Source organism: Mauremys mutica, chromosome 18, assembly GCF_020497125.1.
Source record: "Mauremys mutica isolate MM-2020 ecotype Southern chromosome 18, ASM2049712v1, whole genome shotgun sequence".
Lineage (NCBI taxonomy): Eukaryota > Metazoa > Chordata > Testudines > Geoemydidae > Mauremys > Mauremys mutica.
Window position 1 is genome coordinate 29,092,895 of NC_059089.1, and position 19,756 is coordinate 29,112,650.

A 19,756-nucleotide genomic window follows, 5' to 3' on the forward strand; every position below is an offset into this window, starting at 1 on the left:
AATCAGAACATGCAAATTATATTTACTGAAATAGTATCCATCATCTTGAAAATTGTACTGTTTTAAGCTGTTATTTTGATTTGACAGCTTTGTCTGTTCTTACCCAACAGTTGATGAGAGGAAGCAGACCTGATCTGATAAGCAGTTTTACATTCAGAATGACATTTATTATGATCAAAAGCTAGACCACTGAGTGATTATGATGGGGTGTACAAGCCCCACACTGGGCAACATGGGGTTAAGGAATTATTTTGGGCTCAGCCAGCCCCACCCTGCCACACCTGCAGAAACAGGTGCTGGAGGAATTAAAAGGCACGGAATTAGCTCATTTGGATGGCAGACCTGGAGGTTAGCAGACCCACAGCTCCAGCAGTGCAAAGCAGAAAGAAGTCTAAGACTCTGACACAGCTGCCCAAAGGGGCCCTCCCAAGAGGCAAAGGAGGACCCACCCCAGAGATTGCCAGAGAGGGAAGTATCCTGTGGACTTTGGACATTGGTAGCATAAGAACGGCCATACTGGGTCAGACCAGAGGTCCATCTAGCCCAGTATCCTGTCTTCCAACAGTGGCCAATGCCAGGTGCCCCAGAGGGAATGAACAGAACAGGTAATCAATCATCAAGTTATCCATCCTCTGTCGCACATTTCCAGTTTCTGGCAAACAGAGGCTAGGGACACCATCCCTGCCCATCCTGGATAATAGCCATTGATGGACCTATCCTCCATGAAATTATCTAGTTCTTTTTTTAACCCTTTTATAGTCTGGGCCTTCACAACATCCTCTGGCAAGGAGTTCCACAGGTTGACTGTGTTGTGTGAAAAAACCTTCCTTTTGTTTGTTTTAAACCTGCTGCCTATTAATTTTCATTTGGTGACCCCTAATTGTTGTGTTATGAGAAGGAGTAAATAACACTTCCTTATTTCCTTTCTCCACACCAGTCATGATTTTATAGACCTCTATCATATCTCCCCTTTGTTGTCGTCTTTCCAAGCTGAAAAGTCCAAGTCTTATTAATCTCTCTGCATATGGCAGCCATTCCATACCCCTAATCATTTTTGTTGCCCTTTTCTGAACCTTTTCCAATTCCAATGTATCTTTTCTGAGGTGGGGCAACCACTTCTGCACGCAGTATTCAAGACGTGGGTGTACCATGGATTTATATAAAAGCAATATGATATTTTCTGCCTTATTATCTAGCCCTTTCTTAATGGTTCCCAACATTCTGTTCACTTTTTTGACTGCCACTGCACGTTGAGTGGATGTTTTCAGAGAACTAGCCACAAAATCTCTTTCTTGAGTGGTAATAGCTAATTTAGACCCCATCATTTTATATGTATACTTGGGATTATGTTTTCCTATGTGCATTACTTTGCATTTATCAACATTGAATTTCATCTTCCATTTTGTTGCCCAGTTACCCAGTTTTGTGAGATCCCTTTGTAGCTCTTCGCAGTCTGCTTGGAACTTAACTATCTTGAGTAGTTTTATATAATCTGCAAATTTTGCCACCTCACTGTTTACCCTTTTTTCCAGAATATGAATATGAATAACCCCTCTTATTATGGTTTGGATTTCCCCAGCAGGGGAAAGCCTTGGACTAAACTGACCCCGGGGGTTGGAGGGTATGAGAGAAAGAGGCCCAGGGAGGACAGCCTTAAGCAGCCTTGGTTGCCAGACTACTGGTAGTCTAAAGGGTCCTGAGTCAGAGCCCAGTGGAATAGGAGGGCCCGGGCTCCCCTCCTCACAATCCCTTGTGGCCATGACCACTAGACCTCGCTGTCCAACCAGACCCCAAGTGAGGACCGTGACCAAAAGAGAGAGAGAGAGCGAGAAAAATTGACAGATGTATTCTAGATTAGACTTTGCATCCAGAAAGTGTTTTATATCATCCTTGTTTATAACTCAACGAAAGTCATATAAATAAGCTCCTAATGATATACATGAAATACTGGTGCAGCCATGCAAAAAGGAGCAAAATGAACTTTTCTATTTAATTATTTTTACAAGTGTGCAAGGAGTGATGAATTGGTACACGGGTGTCCACCAAATGACAGAGCCCATCAGGTTTCAACTCTTTCTCTTCACTTCCGTTGTGCCATACAAATCTTGTGAGTTTAGCTAAGGTGATTTATGCATTCATTCCACCAAAGGAGAACACTTCTGTGGTATAAGTGTAACCCAAACACCTTCCGGGTATGGTGTTCTGTCCCATCTAGTGGCACTGAGACCACTTAGAGAGAGATTGAGTCTGCTCTACAGCCTTAGCTAACAGGCATATGGCTTTTAGCTCATGCAGTAGAGGCTCATGCACTAAGCTCCAGAAATCCCAGGTTCAGTCTCACCCACCGTCAACAAGGGTCTGTCAGCATTACATAAGCAGTAAAGAGCGTTCAATTTCCTGTTACATTCAGCCCCTAAAACACAAGACAGAAATTCTGTTACAAAACATCATTACTTGACTTGATGAGAGTTTATTTTGATTTTTCAGACCAAGTAAGCTTAAGAACTCAGGTTAAAGTGAGTTTAAGAATTCAGTCTCAACACTGGAGGTGCTTAAGATGTGGGAATAAAATATATACAGACAGTGTTTTGTAGGGAAACATTTCTGCAGAAAACCCCACAATTCTGTCACTTACACAGTTGTTTGTTGGATGCAATCTGAGGAAACAGTTCGCACTAAAACAATGCACCTTTTAAAACTAGATAAAAGGGCCAAAGGAGATGGCTTTACAAAGACTGGCTTTGTGTTTTTGAGGATTTGTTTTTCTTAGTTAAAACACAAAACTGGGCCCTGATGTGCCATATGATTACATTTCATATATTTAACATGGGTGTTTATGTTTTGGCTACTATACTGATATTGTTCACATTTAAATAGCCCCTTTACAATGATGAGGAGCTTCATGTTTTATTTTATACAGGTTGTTAGATCCTGAATGCCTGGGAGAGAAAATTCACTAAAAAAAACCCCAAACACACAACTTCAGGCTTGGAAATCTAGAGATCCTAAATCATCCTAAGCCAAGCAAGTAGCATGGCAGTGTCCTAATGGGAGCTCAACAAAACAAACACGCCGGATGCTATTCTGCAATCTTTACTCTCATTGAGTTGTACTCACTCACAAGTAATTCCATGAGAAACTGCCATGCATGTTAAGGAAGGTTTGCAGAACTTGTCCTATAATTTGCAAATTATAATACTGGATTTCATTTACAGTATCACATATGGTGGAACTTTTATACTCCTGTGTCTGTTTTCAATCCATATGCTTAACGCTGCTGCTCATTCACTGGTCTTCTGTTATCTGGTAAATGGACACTTCCAGAAACTCATTCTTCTCATTATGGCCCCTTTTACAGCATGTTTTTTACTGTATTTAAGAACTATATAACTGTCTGCGGTAGCATTTTAGCAAAGTTGTAATCATAGTTAAAATTATTTCCAGCTAAACTTGCTTGTGGTAAATACTGTAAACATTTTAAATACACAATACTGTTTGGCCAGCCATGTAAGGGCCCTGTCTAGAGCAATGCTTTAAACAGTTTTAATATGATTTGGCTCTATCCATATGCGCTGGCCAACAAGAAAAGGGCTTCATTCCATGGAGAGAAGATCAAAAGCACAACATGCCTTCATTCAGAAGGTATGTATGAGAAGAGATTAAAGAAAGGAGGAGGGAACAAGGGGACAGAGATACACAGAACGGTTCTCTGCCTCTTCTTTTTCATCTTCACCTTGTCTGTTGTTATTTCTCTGTGTTCCCACACCAAACCAAAGTAGGAGATTACCATGGAAATCTCCTGTATTTTTTCTGCCCAGTCTTTTTAAATTTAACTCCTGGAGAATATAGCTAACCCTGTGGGATCAAAGGATTGTGAGAAGATGAGATTTTCTTTTATATCTATGGATTTGGATTGCCCCTAGGTATCCTGCAGGGTTGCACTGTTTAGAACAAGACAATATGATGACTGGAAACCAGATCTTTGGAGCCATTCCTACTACTCCACTCCTCTGCTAGTAATTCTTTTGATGATTCACACTAGCCAGGAGTTTTGACAGACTCGCAACCAACTGTGTTTCTTGCTTAGCTGTAATGCTCTAATCTGCTGCCAGTTGGATACTGAATGCCACCAGCATTTTGTAATATCCATGTTCATTTTTCAATGACCCACATTTATGTAACTATAAATACATTATTAAAGTGAATCCAGTGTGATTTGCTGAAGAATAAATTAATTTCTGAAGTGGTTTAGCTGAATTAGTTGCGCGAATTCAGATTGGGAAAGATGAAATTAAACATAAAGGGTATAGCATACTGTTTCCCTATTAAAAAAAAGTTTTAAATATATCCTTTGCACTCAAGCCTATATATGTTATATATAGCATAACTGATCTAGGAATAAGACCCTTACTAAGGGCTTTCTAAATGCTAAGGGAATTCTCCTCCTTCTATCTTCTATCAGTTAAAACACGTCCTTGAGACAACTTTCTGTATCCTCCAAAGCTTTTTGATCCTGTCACCTTCTGGAAGCTAGCCAATTCCCATGTCAGTAATCCCTGGGTAGTGACTATTGTGGGACCGTGGGTAAGTTCTGTGCTAAGAAGGAATATGTGTTTCTAATTGCTGGGAGCCATTGCCAAGTCTGGATTCTTGGGTGGAGTAGTCCTGCCCTGTTGCAGGACACACTTAAAATCTCCATCATCCCTTATCTTATATTTCTGACATTACCTGCTTCCTCCGCTACTGATTCTTAACCAAGTCATGAGGAGGTGAATTAGCATGAGGAGGTGAATCAGGTTGGGAACTCAGGCCAGAGATGGTGGAGGAACTGACATGGAGCTGGCAGAAGGGATTAGGATTCCATTAGCCCACTGGTGATGGCGTTCCAGAGCTCAGCAGGGGTAGGTGGATAAAGACTGCAAAGAGCTTTCTGTTTAGGAGGTTGGTAGGTGAGGGAGCAGTGCAGCAGTTGCCACAGTAAAAGTCTAAGTCCAGTTGCTACTTACACATGCAGACTCCACATTCATCAGCAAATTCTAATCTTATTGCATTGGGAATTGCCTTCAGAAATGCAGGTCCTTATCACTTTTGCTAAATGAGAATCTGCATAAGCTGTTAAAAACAAGTTTATTCTCTTTTCTGGACTCTGTCTATTAGAGGGTGAGATAATCAGAACCCTAACAATCTCTCGAGTAGAGGCAATGGTGCACAGACACACAAGTTAATGAATTTCATCGAGAAAATTTTGAGAAAAATGATCACACACACAACAGTCAGTCACTCTTCTCCAGTAGGAGAACACTTTAACCTTTCTGGTCATTCAATGACAGCCCTGCGGGTGGCAATTTTGCAACAGAAAAGTTTCAAAAACAGACTCCAAAGAGAAACTGCTGAGCTGGAATTGATATGCAAACTAGATACAATCACCTTAGTTTAAATAGGGACTGGGAATGGCTGAGCCATTACAAACATTGAATCTATCTCCCCTTGTAAATATTCTCACACTTCTTATCAAACTGTCTGTACTGGGCTATCTTGATTATCACTTCAAAAGTGGTTTTTTTTCCCTTACTTAATTGGCCTCTTAGAGTTGGTAGCAACTCCCACCTTTTCATGCTCTCTGTATGTGTGTATATATCTCCTCAATATATGTTCCATTCTATGCATCCGAAGAAGTGGGCTGTAGCCCACGAAAGCTTATGCTCAAATAAATTTGTTAGTCTCTAAGGTGCCACAAGTACTCCTGTTCTTTTCACTCTTCTAAAGCATTTCTCGGTTTTTTTAATGTTAACCTTCCACTCCTCCCCCATACCCAATCACCATTCAAGATTCTCTGCTAATGATGACCTGTGTGATAATCAGTTTTATAAGCCGTGGTATGTTTTAAAATTATTTTCTATGTGTGATCTTTTGTAGATGGATTAGAACTCTGTATTTCAAGCTAAAAAAGGATATAGCTAAGTTTCCCCTTGAATAGATTAAAAACATAACATGTACTAAATATCAGTCATGGATTTTGACCACACAGAATTCAAAACAGTACAGTCTGTGACTATATTTTCCCAATTTTTTATTTTGGCCTGAATACCCACAGTTATCAATGTCAAGTAATATAGGGTAACAGAGGGGTAGCCGTGTTAGTCTGGATCTGTAAAAGCAGCAAAGAGTCTTGTGGCGCCTTATAGACTAACAGACGTTTTGGAGCATGAGCTTTCGTGGGTGAATACCCATGCATCCGACGAAGTGGGTATTCACCCACGAAAGCTCATGCTCCAAAACGTCTGTTAGTCTATAAGGTGCCACAAGACTCTTTGCAAGTAATATAGGGTTAGAGTCTCCTCTCAGTTTGACTATTATAAATCAGGAGTAAGATCATTGCAGTCAGTGGAGTTTAAATAGTGAAAACTGATGTGAGAGTAGAATCAAATGCATGGTGACTTAAGGCCCAGCTCCACAAAGGGCTGAGGACATTGTAATGCCATTTAAATTAATGTGATTTCAGGGCAGTTATTCTCTCCCATGAGATACTAGACACATCGAAGGTTGAGCTGCTTAAGTATTAAAGGTAATAAAACTTAAGTTGACAGCATTCTAGCTAAACTCTGAGGCCTTGTCTACACTACAAGACTATTTCGAATCAACTTAGTTCGAATTTGTGGATTCGACCTTATGAAGTCGAATTTGTGTATCCATACTAAATACACTAATTCGAATTTCTGAGTCCACATTCACGGGGCCAGCGTCGACTTTGGAAGCGGTGCACTGTGGGAAGCTATCCCACAGTTCCCGCAGTCCCCGCTGCCAGTGGAATGCTGGGTAGAGCCCCCAATGCCTGCTGGGGGAAAAAATGTGTCGAGGGTGGTTTTGGGTAACTGTCATCATTGAACCGTCAATCACGCCCTCCCTCCTTGAAAGCGCCTGCGGGCAATCTGTTCGTGCACTTTTCTGGTCAGTGACAGCGCGGACGCCACAGCACTGCAAGCACGGAGCCCGCTGCGATCATCGCCGTTTTCTCCTTCTCGCACTTTATCGTCCACCTCTTCCACAGTCAGCTGCTGAGAAATTGGGCTACTTTTCAATGGTGCTGCAAGCACTGGGGGATCATAGGGGACGTTTTACAAACATCAACGTCGGGTGGCCGGGCAAGGTTCATGATGCGTGTGTTTTCAGGAACTGTGGGCTGCTCAGACGCCTGCAGGAAGGTAGTTTCTTCCCGGACCACGAAATAACTGTTGTGGATGTGCAGATGCCTATAGTCATCCTCGGGGACCCAGCCTGCCCGCTAATGCACTTGCTCATGAAGCCCTATACAGGCACCTGGGACAGCGACAAGGAACTCTTCAAATACCAGCGAGCAGCGTGACCTGTGACTGTTCAGTTTCTTTACAGAGAAGCTGAACCTGCCCCTGTTTCTTTACCCAGTTACTGTTGACTCTCCTCTTCGGTTACATACCCCGTTCACCCCGTTACCCCCACTTCCAGCACACATGTAAAAATAAAATACATGTCCCATTATTACTTAACAAAGGTTTCTTTATTCATGACTTTTCGTGAAAGGGTTGAAACTGGGACGCAGGCTGTGCTGGGTAGGGTGTGCGGTGATGTAAAGACCGCCTCTAAACTCAAGGAATGACAGGCTCCTGCTCCTAGAGTGGTCCGCAGTGCCGGAATGCTTCTTTCAACGGAGCCTGCCATCCCTCTTTATGGAATTCTGTGTGCGGGCGGATATGTGACCTTGTGGTGGAGGAGGACGGATACAGATTCCTCAGCTGCGTGACTCAGCAGTCCAGGACAAGGACCGCTGTATAAGATCTGTAACCGCCCTCCCCCGATGCAAAGTCACATCTCCCCCGCCCACACAGATCCTGGAAACCACCTCCAAAAACCGACCAGGTTGCCTACTGACTGCACCGTGTGTGTGACCCGCTGCTGATCCTGCCCCCGTGTCTGTACCCTGGGAAAGGTGACTGTCCTATGCAATTAACCACCCCCTTCCCCACGCCCCCCCATTCGAACACAGTCTTCTTTGAAAAAACATAACGGAAACAGTAATTAACAGCAAAGCATTTTTATTACTTAAGTAGACAGTTAGGGGATGGGACTGGGATTGGGACTACTGTGAGTCTGGAAGTGAAGGACTTCGGCAAATGTAGGGTATGAGAGCTTTTGGGTACTTGAGCACTGTGCTGTGGTGCATTGACAGTATTCACGTCCCCGGCCACCCCTCCTCCTGATTATTTTCGGTGATGGGGGGATGGGACTTTGTGGCGGGGGAGTGCGGTTGCAGATACACTGCAGGGTGTCTCTGTCCTCCTGCGGTTCTGCAGAACATCCACAAGGCGCCTGAGCGTGTCCGTTTGCTCCCTCACTAGTCCAAGCATTGTTTCAGTCGCCTGCTTGTCTTCCTCACGCCACCTCTCCTCCCGTTCGCTGTGTGAGCGCTGGCACAGAGAGACGGTCTCCCTCCACTGGCTCTGCTGGTCCGCCTCTGCTAGGTAGCAGCCCATACGTTCCTCGAACATCTTGTCCCTTGTCTTTTTCTTTCGCCGCCTAATCTTTGCCAGCCTCTGCGAGGGGGATGCTGTGGCAGGTCTGGAGACAGTGGAAGCTGTGAGATGGGAAACAGGGAGTGAATTCCTTGCAAAGATACATTTTTGCGAACAATTAACTGAGTGTAGGCTGTCTCTGTGAATTCTGGGTTGAGACCCCTGTGCCTGCTGGGGCACAAATAATTTTCGCGGTGGATTCTGGGTAAATGTCGCCAGTCATTCCTTCCTCCGGGAAAGCAACGGCAGACAATCATTTCAAGCCCGTTTTCCCAGAATTGCCCTGGCATACGCCATAGCGTGGCAACCATGGACACTGTTTTGCCTTTTGTGTATGTCATCGTATGTGTACTAGATGCCGCTGACAGAGGCGGGCCAGCAGCGCTACACAGCAGCATGCTTTTGCTTTTGCATGACAGCAGAGATGGTTACCAGCCATATTGTACCATCAACCATACCATAAATTGGTAATAAGATGGTAATAAGATGGGCATGGTTACCTGTCCTTTTGCACTGCCCCATTTGGTGCTGTCATAAGTGCCCCTGGCCGAGCAGCCAGGGGCGCAAAAGCAAAAATTGGGAATGACTCCCTGAGTCAATCCCTCCTTTTTGGTATCTAAAAATAGAATCAGTCCTGCCTAGATTATGGGCAAGTGTACTAGAGAACCACTGTATCATAGAACCAGAGAGCACAGCTGCTCTGTGTCTGATCCTGCATAAATTATGAGCTGTATGCTATTCACAGGGGGTGCTCCTGCAACAACACCACCTGTTCATTCCGTTCTTACCCAGCCTTCCTGGGCTACCATACCATTGTCCCCCCACTTGTGTGATGAAGTAATAAAGAATGCAGGAATAAGACACAGTGACTTGTTTGTGAGAAATGAGTGGAAGGAAGCCTCCAGCTGCAATGATAGTCCAGGCAGGACATTAAGGAGTGTGGATGAAGGAGCCCATCATCCCTCTGCTAGTCCAAGGGCAATTGAATCTTTTATTTACAATGAAGGGTGGGGGCCCCCTGTTGCAATGATGAGGACGGTTACCAGCCATATTGTACCATCAGCCATCAAAAATTAGGGACAGGCGCCCTTGATTGACCTTACTGATACTAGTCGGCATGGTTACCAGCCCTTTTGCACTGCCCCATGTGCCAATAGGCTGATGATGAGAATGGATTTCCATCTTATTGTACCATCAGCCATCCATAGCGTGGGGGGAGCAAGGATGTTGGTGTTGAGTGCTGCACCATCGCGTCTATCTGCAGCATTCAGTAAAGATAGGGTGACATGTAAAAGAGTCAACAGAGGATTGTTTTCACTTCTGGTGGTGGGTGGGGTGTGTGCGCAAATTGCCGAACTATGCCCTGACCCACCGCAGACACTGTGTTTGACCCTAGAAGCATTTGGAGCTCATCCAAGAATGCAAATACTTTTCGGAGACAGCAGGAACTGTGGGATACCTTGCGTCCTCATTCCCCCCTCCCTCCATGAGCGTCCATTATATTCTTTGGCTTTCCGTTACGCTCGTCACGCAGCTGCGTGCTGATTCTGTGCTATGCCGTCTGTCCGTAGATTTCTTAAAAATACTTTGGACCAGGCGTAAAATTACAGTAATTACCCTAATTAGATGCAGGAGTCTCCGAGCGAGATCACCCTGAGGAGGGTCACTGAAGGAGATAGAGAGCGCATGCTGCGTGAAAGCTAGCACGAACCAGGGCCCGATGCAGCCGTGCTCGGGGAGGCAGTGCTCCCTGAGTTCCTCATGAAAGCCTCGCGCGGAAAACTGTGCTACCACGGAGCACCCAATAAGGCAGCTCTCCCCAGGAACCTCCTGCTGATGCTTTTCGATTAACGCAAGGAGAGCTTCGTGGAGATCTCCAAGGATGATTTCTGTTCTATCCCCATATCTAGAGAGACCTTTCACACAGTTAAGATTCCTGTTATATTAAGAATAAAAGTTAACATGGTTAAGGCACTTACTGACTGCTCCTTCCCCTGATTCAGGATCCGGGTTCATGGCCGGGGAGGGTTGGTAGGGGATCTCCGTGACGGTGATGAATAGATCCTGGCTGTCGGGGAAACCAGCGTTGTAAGCGCTCTCGCCTGCCTCGTCCTCCACAAACCCTTCCTCATCTTCCCCATCCGCGAACATCACTGAGGAACTGGCCGTCGACACTGTCCCATCGTCAGAGTCCACGGTCACTGGTGGGGCAGTGGTGGCAGGCTCCGTAGCGTCCGTTTGCCGCTTTGATTTTTTGGTAGCCTTGTCTGGGGTCCTTGATTTTCACACGGCGCTGCGTTGCATCCCGCCTGTATCCTCTGTCTCTCATGGCTTTGGAGACCTTCTCGTAGGTCTTCGCATTTCCTGTTTTGGAGCGCAGCTCCGAAAGCACAGACTCCTCGCCCCACACACCGATCAGATCGAAGAGTTCCCAGTCAGTCTATGCTGGGTCCCTCTTTCTATTCACAGATAACATGAACTCCTCTGCTGGAGAGCTCTGCATCGTTGCAGGTGCTGCGGAGCTCGCCCCAATGTCCAGCCAGGACGTCAGATTCAAAGTGCCCAGACAGGAAAATGAATTCAAATTTTCCCGGGTCATTTCCTGTGTGGCTGGTCAGAGAATCCAAGCTCCGACTGCTGTCCAGAGCGTCAACAGAGTGGTGCACTGTGGGATAGCTCCCGGAGCTACTAAGTTCGATTTGCATCCACACCTAGCCTAATTCGAGCTAGCCATGTCGAATTTAGCATTACTCCACCTGCCGGGGTGGAGTACCAAATTCGAACTAAAGAGCCCTCTAGTTCGAATTAAATGGCTTCCTGGTGTGGACGGTTGAGCGGTTAGTTCGAATTAACGCTGCTAAATTCGAATTAAAGTCCTAGTGTAGACCAGGCCTGAGTGTGACATACTGTATTTTGCTCTTATGAGCTGCCTCATGTTACCAAACATAATATCATGGTAATGATCAGTCACTTCAAAATCCAGTAGGGGATGGGTGTCTGTTCTTCAGGTCCTTGACTTTAGTTGCCTGGCTTGAAGATGGAAATGGGGTTTCCTTTCCAGTATTTCTACTCCTTCAGCACATGCCCTTCTCCTCCTCCCCCTCTCCCTCCCACAGAGTATAGCAGGGGTCAGCAACCTTTCAGAAGTGGTGTGCTGAGTCTTCATTTATTCACTCTAATTTAAGGTTTTGCGTGCCAGTAATACATTTTAATGTTCTTAGAAGGTCTCTTTCTATAAGTCTATAATATATAACTAAAGTATTGTTGTATGTAAAGTAAATAAGGTTTTTAAAATGTTTAAGAAGCTTCATTTAAAATTAAATTAAAACGCAGAGCCCCCCTGACCGGTGGCCAGAACCCCGGCAGCGTGAGTGCCACTGAAAATCAGCTCGCGTGCCGCCTTCGGCACCCGTTCCATAGGTTGCCTGCCCCTGGAGTATACCAAAGATCATTGCATGGAGACATCATTTTTCTTAGTGAAGTATCATCTGTCTGTATAAGGCTCAGTGAAACAGTTTCATTTGTCAGTATTTCTGTTTGCAAAATATTGGAGAAAACCAGCTGTCCATTTTCCACCTGGATTGCCAACCAGTTTTCCAGTAAATCAAAACAGGAGGTAGACATTTGATTGAAGTGATTGTGTCACAACAGGGTATTTTTTGTATTAGTGGTAATCTCATTACATTGCCACATTTATGTATAATTGTGGATAGTGCTTTTATAGGAAAATTACATCTCCTCATATAGAGAAGTTTGTTTTAAATAGTTTTAGAACATGGGACTTTACCAGAAATTTAATCCTGTGTTTTTCAGGGACTGTTCTGATTCACACAGCTTGATTGAGACTGTTTTTAAGTCCCTTAGATCTGCTATAAAAATAGGACATTAATGACACACAGAAAATGTTAATTGTTCACATTTCCCAATTGAATGCCTTAGCTGAAAAATGGCATCTGTGTTCCTGCAGTGTTGGCTAAGAGATGTCCAACGTTAACAGTTCATCCAGCAGACAGATTGTTTTGGAAGATATAGCTCAGTATTTTTTTTCCCAGAGCAAAACAGAATATTCGACATAATATGTAGCAGATATGTTTAGAGTTCCCAGTGTCTGACATTCTTTAGAATTAGAACATCACTGAATGCAATGTTCAGTACAGATAGCTACATGTGTTCTTCTAGCGATCTCAGTGTCACTCTGAAAAGTAGCTAATCAGAACATAGAAAGTTTGGTTTTTACAAAAACTTTGTCTATTTTGTCTAACAGTAGGGACCTGATCCATATTTTATATAATGTTAAATGGATCCATGTGAGAGTTTCCCAAACATTGGAGTGTGAGCTCCCAAAGGGGAATCTTGATATTTTTAACAACCCCTTCATTCAAGGGTCAACATTGTACATCTCCCCTTTAGAGTGCATTGGTAGTGGGAGTCAGATGAGCAGGTTCTTCAGAGGCAGTGTTGAGGATGAAGCCCATCGCTTTTAGAGCAGTAGTCAGGGCTCAGTGATAGATAAGTTCTGTTATTTCTTGTGTTTCCACTGTGCTTCAGAATGGAGAAATCCCTCGCTACTGAGGCCCCATAATACTTACCGACAAAGGAGTAAATGGGCTAAATTCTTACCTCAATATAGATCCATAGTAACTCCCCAGAAATCAGGGTTCTTCTTCAAGTTCTTGCTCATGTTGATTCCATTCTAGGTGTATGCGCGCTCACGTGTGCGGTCGTCGGAGATTTTTGCCTTAGTTGTATCCATAGGGCCAGCTGTGTCGCCCCCTTGAGTGCTGTGCTTATGCGTTGGTATATCAGGTGCCACTGGACCTATGCCCTCTCAGTTCCTTCTTACCGCCCTTGGTGGTTAGTCAGAGCACCTTTCCTTACATAGCAAGGGTTTGCGGTTTTATCTTTTCTGACTTTGAGCCTTAGGGCCTTGTAAATAGTTTGTTTATAGTAGTTAGTGTTAACTGGTGTTAAGTGGGGGCATGTCCCGGTCTCTGGGGTTTAAGCAATTTATGGAGTGTAACAGGCCTAAGCCTGTAAGTGACCCCCACAGCAGTTGCCTCAAGTGCTTGGGGGAATCACATGTGAAGGACAAGCATCGTATTTGTAAAAATTTTCAACCCAGGACTCAGAAAGAGCGGGATATTTGCTTGTGGGCTCTCTTCATGGAGGCTGCCCTTTGTCTGGCTTCCGAGCCGTCTCACCAACACTCGCCTAGTACCTCAGCCTCGGTGTGCAGTGCACCCCCGGCATCGGGCGCCACCCAGCACCACTCCCTGTCACCAGTGCCCAAAAAGAAAACAAAGAAGCATGGCTCCCTAGCTCTGAGCAAGAAGGACCATGGGACGTAGGGCAAAGGACCCAGTTCGGGCCACCCTGCCACTTCGGAGCCATGTGGACGTGCCACCCCAGTCAGGGCCCTTAGCCCCTTAAAGGATCCACCACCGACTCCCAGGAGTGGTAGGGGACCCAAACCCCTGATGGCGCTGAGAGAGGAGAGGCGTCAGCCAGAACTGCACGTGCCACAGGAAATGGCAAAGGCTCCCCACGAGAGCAAGCCAGCTGCTAAGACCCCGCAGGGAGCAGTGGAGCACCGCTGATCCCTGAGACAAGACAGTGCTCTCCTCCACGCTGCAGATCTCCAGAGTTGGAGTCCAGATCCTCTGGAGCTTGCCCTCATTCACCGCGATCGTGATCCCCGCCGTATCTATGCGGATTGCCAAAAGGTCTCATCCGCTCAATCCGCCGGAGTCTGTCTTCACATGCTCGGGATAGACAAGGCCCCATCTCACCGAAGGTCTATGCCCGACGGCTACCCTCAAGCGACGTGGTACGCTAAGAGCACGGCAAGACGCGAAAGACGCCCTGGTCAACCACTGCGCCCAGCCCATCTCCAACCGTCTCGACTTTTGTCCTGCCATTGGAGCAAGATGGAATCTGGGAAGAGAGAGTGAGGCTGACTATGCGCACCTCTCCCTCACTTTAATCCAATTCACGCGCAAGTCTTGACATCCCTCCAATTCCTGTAAACTTTAAAGTCCTGTGGCGATGGGCGAGCGACGAAGCAGCAGGTGTGGATACACTGGGAGCTGTAGCCGCGGACCTGCACACAGGCGGCTCAGGTCTAATGGTCGTCTTCTTGCTGACCGAAGCAACAGCTGGATTCGGCGTCTACCTGAGTGAGTGAGCAGCCCTCTTTAGGACTGCACTGCTCACCTCCGTAGTAAGAGGAAGGGGCTAGAAAAGGTGCCCTAAACATTGTTTGCTTCATAGAACCCTGGCCAGCTTACCGTGGCTGGAGGGGATCCCATCTTATGCGGTCGAATAACAAAATTTCAAACAACAAAACGCAAGGTGACACCACTCATTATTGGTACATGGAATGTACGCACGCTTCAAGACAGCCCCTCAGCAGATCGACTAGAAAGAAGAACAGCTCTGGTCGCCAGAGAGCTCACAAGATTTAACATCGATATTGCGGCCCTGTGTGAAACTCGTCTAGCCAACGAAGGTCAGCTAACAGAAACAGGAGGTGGTTACACATTCTTCTGGTGTGGACGTAGCAGTGACGAACGTCGTGAATCTGGAGTTGGCTTTGCGGTTAAGAATCATCTTGTCCGCAAACTTGCCAGTCTTCCCAAGGGCGTGAACGATCGACTCATGACACTGCATCTTCCACTACCGAGAGGAAAGCGAGTTATACTAATCAGCGCTTACGCACCCACAATGACGAATCCGGATGAAGTAAAGGACAAGTTTTATGAAGATCTCGATGCCCTACTTTCATCCGTGAAGCGCACCGACAGGCTGATTCTACTTGGCGATTTTAACGCGAGAGTAGGATCCGATCACTCTGCCTGGGATGGCGTCATTGGAAAAAATGGAATCGGCAAATGCAACAGCAATGGCCTACTACTATTGAAGACATGTGCGACTCATGATCTGATCATCACCAATACCATCTTCCGCCTGCCCACTCACAAAAAGACGTCCTGGATGCACCCACGTTCCAAGCACTGGCATCTCATTGATTATGTCATCGTGCGGAGGAAAGACAGACAGGATGTAAGGGTGACTAAGGCCATGCCGAGTGCTGACTGTTGGACTGATCATAGACTTATCATCTCTAAATTAAGCCTTCACATCAAGCCAAAGAGACGTCTGCAGGGAAATAAAGCTGTGATGAAAAAGATCAACGTCAGTAAACTGAGGAACCCCAACACAGCAGCTTCACTAGTAGAAGATCTCGACAACCAACTCTCAGAGCTGCAATTAGAGGAAAACGTTGAGAGGAACTGGGAACGCTTCCGAAATATTGTGCACTTTTCTGCACGAAAGGTTCTTGGACCCTCACACAGGAAACAGCAGGACTAGTTTGATGAAAACGACGAAGAGATCAAGGCTTTACTTGCTGAAAAGCACCGCCTTCACCGTGCTCATCAGAACGACCCGTCGTCAACAGCTAAGAAAAATGCCTTCAACAACATTCGCAGGACCGTACAGAGCAAGATGCAGGACTCCTGGTTGAGTGCCAAAGCAGATGAAATCCAGAAGTTTGCTGATAGAAATGATGCCAAACGGTTCTACGAAGCCCTTAGATCCTTGTACGGACCTCGGCCTTCAGGGAGTTCCCCTCTACTGGACTTAGATGGCGTAACTCTCATTACTGAGAAGACTCTGATTTTACAGCGTTGGGCTGAGCATTTCCAATCCGTACTGAACCGCCCATCTTCCATCAATAATGAGGCGATTGACAGAATGCCCCAGGCGAATATTAATTACAGCCTGGACGTTCCACCATCAGAGACTGAAACCCTACAGGCCATCAGTCAGCTGTCTAGTGGCAAGGCCTCAGGATCTGATGCGATTCCAGCGGAAATCTATAAGGATGGTGGTGCAATGCTTGTTGACAAACTCACTCAGCTGTTCCAGTCCTTCTGGAATCAAGGGTCCATTCCTCAGGAATTGAAAGATGCATCCATCGTACACCTCTACAAGAGGAAAGGAAATCGAAAAGTCTGTGATAATTATAGAGGAATATCACTGCTTTCTAGCGCAGGTAAGATCCTTGCACGAGTGTTGCTGAATCGCCTGATTGACCACCTGGAACAGGGTTTACTACCCGAGACACAGTGCGGCTTCCGCAAAGAGCATGGCACTGTGGACATGATCTTTGCAGTTCGACAGCTCCAAGAGAAGTGTCAAGAGCAGAATTGTGAACTGTATACCATCTTCGTGGATCTTACCAAGGCTTTTGACACTGTCAGTCGCGAAAGTCTGTGGCGCATCATGTCGAAGTTTGGGTGCCCTGACAGATTCATCCTGATGGTACGTCAGTTCCACGACGGCATGACGGCTCGTGCTCTGGACGACGGAGAAGCTTCAGAGGCCTTTCCCGTCACAAACGGCGTCAAGTAAGGGTGTGTGTTGGCACCGACCCTATTCAGCATAATGTTTTCAGCTATGCTGTCAGACGCCTTTCAGAACAGTTCCTTGGGAATCAGCCTGAGATACAGGACTGATGGGAAACTGTTCAACCTGCGAAGACTCCAGGCTGTCACCAAAATAAAGGAGACTGTGCTAAAAGACCTTCTTTTTGCTGACGACTGTGCCCTGAATGCTGGATCAGAGCAGGAAATGCAAGCTAGCATGGATAAATTCACAGCAGCATGCGATAACTTCGGCCTCCTCATCAACATAAAGAAAACTGAAGTGATGCACCAGCCAGCTCCGAAAGCCCAACACCAAGAGCCCACCATCATAGTGAAGGGACAAAAGCTGCAAGCAGTGGACCAATTTACATACCTTGGCAGCACCCTTTCTCGCGCAGTGACAATTGACATCGAGGTCAACTGCAGAATCGCTAAGGCAAGTTCTGCATTTGGCAGACTGTTGAACAACGTGTGGGACCGCCATGGAATAAGCCTTGCTACAAAGCTTAAAGTCTACTGAGCAGTAGTGCTAACTACCCTGATGTATGCCAGTGAGACTTGGACTGTATACAGGAGGCACGCTAGGCAACTGAACCACTTCCACATGACTTGCCTCCGCAGACTTCTGAGGATCTGGTGGCAGGATAAGGTGCCAGATACAGAAGTTCTCTCCAGAGCAGGCCTGCCGTCAATTTATACTCTGCTTATGAAAGCCCAGACATGCTGGGCAGGCCATGTTGTAAGGATGCCAGACCACCGCATCCCCAAACAGCTCTTTTATGGTGAGCTGTCTCAAGGAAAGCGATCGCACGGAGGACAAAAGAAGCGATACAAAGACACGCTGAAAGCCTCTCTGAAGTCCCTGGATATTGACATCACCTCCTGGGAAACCCTGGCACAAGACCGATCGACATGGCGTACGCTGATCCATCAAGGCTGCCAGACATCTGAAGCCAGAAGGATAACTATAGCACAAGAGAAGCGAGCACTCCGTAAAGCCAGAGCTGTAAATGTAGTAACAGTGGTGCCCACATATGTCTGCCCGACATGTGGCAGAACATTTCGTGCCCGTATTGGCCTTATCAGCCACCTGCGGATGCACTGTGGACAGCTCACAACCTGCTAGATGTCAAGGTCTTCTTCGAAAACGATGGACGAACATCATCATCATCATGCGGATTGCCTAAGGGGAGGTGCCGGTCTCCGTATTGCCGGCACCGTTCGCCCTCCCCGCAGATTGTCCTCTCGGCGTAGATCTCAGTCGCCTGGCCCATGGGAGTACTTGCCATCATGACTCTGGTCCCCCCGGTCCTGGCACCAGTCCCTTCAATACTGGCACCAATCCTGTCACTCCAGGCACAGGTCTCCAGTGGTGATGGTCAGCAGGTGGATGCAAGTGTCGGCGGCCCCCCATAGTCACTGGAAGGGGATTCCTCCAACACAGAAAAGCAGTTCAGCCCTTTGCCCAGACTCCATCAGTGCAATTGGGCTCCCGAGGCCACATCAAAATCAATGACACTTCCTTGGCAGCACAGACAGTGGCAGCACAGTGGCCTTATTGGTGTCGCACTCTGAGATAGGGGAAGAGAAGACCACACCCACCTCTAAACCTCCCTCCCTCATTGGCGATAATGCCCCGGGGCCTCCACAGTGCTGCCCTTTAGCCTCTCATTTGCCCCCAGAATGTTCACAAAATGTATGGCTCCAGTGACTGCTTACCTGAGATTCCGAGGGGTCCAGGTCTTCCCGTATCTCAATGACTAGCTCATCAAGGGCAGGTCTCAGGAGCAACTGCAGAGAAGCCTCGATCTGGTGCGTTCCACTTGCTGTGACCTAGGCCTGTTAATAAATGAGAAAAAATCCACCTTAATGCCTGTCCAGTGAATAGAGTTCATTGGGGCAGTTCTTGACTCCACGCGAGCCAGAGCCTTCCTTCCGGAAGCATGTTTTCAGGCCATGTCGAACCTGATCTCCCATGTAAAGAACCACCTGCTCACCTCGGCTGTTGGGCCACATGGCCACATGTACATATGTGGTCAGCCACGCTTAGCTCCATCTCCAGCCCCTGCAAGCATGGCTGGTGTCTGTCTACATTCTCAACAGGCACAACCTAGACCGGGTAGTCAGGAGGCCAGACCACATCTGATCATCCCTGGATTGGTGGTTGGAACCCGGGTTGGTGTTGGAGAGAGTCCCTTTCACAACCCCATCCCTGTCGCTGACCCTGGTCTCCGATGCTTTGGATCTGGGCTAGAAAGTCCCACGTGGGTGAGCTGAGTACCCAGGGTCGCTGGTTGTGGGACAATCTTGCCCTCCTCATCAGCATCAGGTTGCTCAGAGCAGTTAGCCTAGCCTGCCAGGAATTCTTGCCTCATCTGAAGGGCAAGGCGGTGCAGGTCCTGATGGACAATACCGCTGTGATGTATTACATCAACGGGCAGGGCAGTGCCAGGTCTTCGTCCCTTTGTCAAGAAGCTCTCCACCTTTGGGATTTTTGTGTGCGTTATTCTATTCATCTGATAGCCACGCAACTACCTGGAGCCAGGAAAGTCCTGGCGGATCACCTAAGCAGACTTACTCCTCTCGCCATGAGTTCACTCCATCCAGAGGTGGTCAGCATAATCTTCCAGAGGTAGGGGACTCCCCAGGTGGACTTGTTTGCATCCAGGCAGAACAGAAAATGCCACGTGTTCTGTTCAATCTGGGGAATGGACAGGAGCTTGCTGTCAGATGCCTTTCTCATTCCATGGTCAGGGGCGCTGATGTATGCCTTCCTGCGCG

At 46.7% G+C, this 19,756-nt stretch overlaps 1 protein-coding gene and 1 long non-coding RNA gene across 10 annotated transcripts in view; one reads left to right on the plus strand and one right to left on the minus strand.

Annotated features, from left to right (window-relative positions):
* RALGPS1 (Ral GEF with PH domain and SH3 binding motif 1) overlaps positions 1 to 19,756 on the plus strand; it is a 394,703-nt gene that overhangs the window by 316,122 nt on the left and 58,825 nt on the right. The gene's annotated exons all lie outside the window — the stretch shown is intronic.
* The window catches only part of LOC123352596, a 95,835-nt gene continuing 77,983 nt past the window's right edge, over positions 1,905 to 19,756 (minus strand). For 3 of the 4 annotated variants that reach the window (XR_006574233.1, XR_006574236.1, XR_006574234.1), the window contains 2 exons: positions 18,695 to 18,814; positions 1,905 to 2,413 (listed from right to left, as the gene is read on the minus strand). This is a non-coding gene — a long non-coding RNA (uncharacterized LOC123352596). Of the gene's footprint in view, positions 2,414 to 8,553; positions 8,609 to 18,694; positions 18,815 to 19,756 lie in introns of those variants that run through there. The other variant, XR_006574235.1, reaches the window with a different exon arrangement.